This window comes from Aplysia californica, unplaced genomic scaffold (assembly GCF_000002075.1).
Source record: "Aplysia californica isolate F4 #8 unplaced genomic scaffold, AplCal3.0 scaffold00015, whole genome shotgun sequence".
NCBI lineage: Eukaryota > Metazoa > Mollusca > Gastropoda > Aplysiida > Aplysiidae > Aplysia > Aplysia californica.
This window is the reverse complement of record NW_004797285.1, coordinates 2504522-2505904: the sequence shown is the minus strand read 5'-3', so window position 1 is coordinate 2505904 and position 1383 is coordinate 2504522.

The following is a 1383-nucleotide window of genomic DNA, read 5'->3' as shown; positions in this document are numbered from 1 at the left end:
TGTGTGTGTGTGTGTGCGCGTGTGTGTGTGCCCCTGTGTTTAGCCAAAAGCTTACATTTGATGACATTTTTTGTTGCTCTTTTAGCGTTTCTTCTTGGGTTTAAGAGGAATTCAAAGCTCCATTTGTCCCTTTTCTAATGGAGTTCGAGTATTTCGACGCGACTGCTTTAAATTGTTACCGAAAGGCTAGACATAGCTCCACTCGTAGCTCCCCCCCCCTCCCCCTCATCCTCCTTTTCCCGCTTTTTTCCCTATCAAGACATCCTCTAGGCCACACGTAGACCACCCGATGGAGTCGAGCCTTCACGCAGAGGCAAGCATAACATCACTCACACTCAGAAGCACACAACTCTCAGTACAATAGGTACGCAATTAAACAGAGCTCAACACCAGAGAACCCAGAACACGACTGCATATTTTAAAAGCAATCCCAGAAACCATAAACAAATTCCAAAACAACGAAAAAAACTCGTCAAACCCTTCTGCTTGAGAGTCCTTGAGGACCTCAAAAACATACACTTTTCCAAAGAAACCTTTTAAAAGGTTTTAACCTTTTAAGATCTAACTATTGACCCGAGCCCAGCCGTACACTGAACTGTTGCGAATAAAACTAACTTGTGTTTCGCGCGCTCATATGGCCTTATGAAAACCCCATACTAAACTTTTAAAAAAATGAAAAGTAAACTACCGAAGGTAAGCAGGTATAATAGCCTCAGGGCACAGCAACCTCCCCCCGCCCCACTCACCGGCCCTGTTAATTTGTCCCCATCTCACTCCATCATTAATTAAGTGGGTAAGATCTTAACAGATCCACCCGTCCAAAAAAATGGGAGCTATACATGGGCACATGTACAACTTCATTACAGTAGAATTAGCACACCGTAAATAGAATTAATGTTTAATTGTTTTCTTGGGTCTGGATTCCAAAAATCTATCAGAAACACATCAATCATATAGCACTTATTTTAGGTTTTTCACATCCCCGCCCCAACAAACCCCATTTCATTTGCATACCAGCATAATGTAGGAGGGTACCGTGGCCTTATGATTGCGAATGTGCAATATGTAACTTGGGGGAACATTATTGTTCCAGTCTTTTAAAATTAAATATTCGTCCTTGCCTATTTATTAATAACTCAAGACTTGAAATTAGAATCCATGTGTCATGTAGAGATGAATTAAAACCATACAATACTATTCCCTCTGGAAGTTCCGAGGGCCCACTGTTACCAGAAATGTGTTTCAATTGGGACAACAATAACTAGGCCTACTACTATTTATTACTGTGGTGATTCTGCAGAATGTGCAGCAGGCATACATGTAATATACATGTATATTATACATGTATATATCTATCCCTCCGAAAACATTTTTAAAATTATG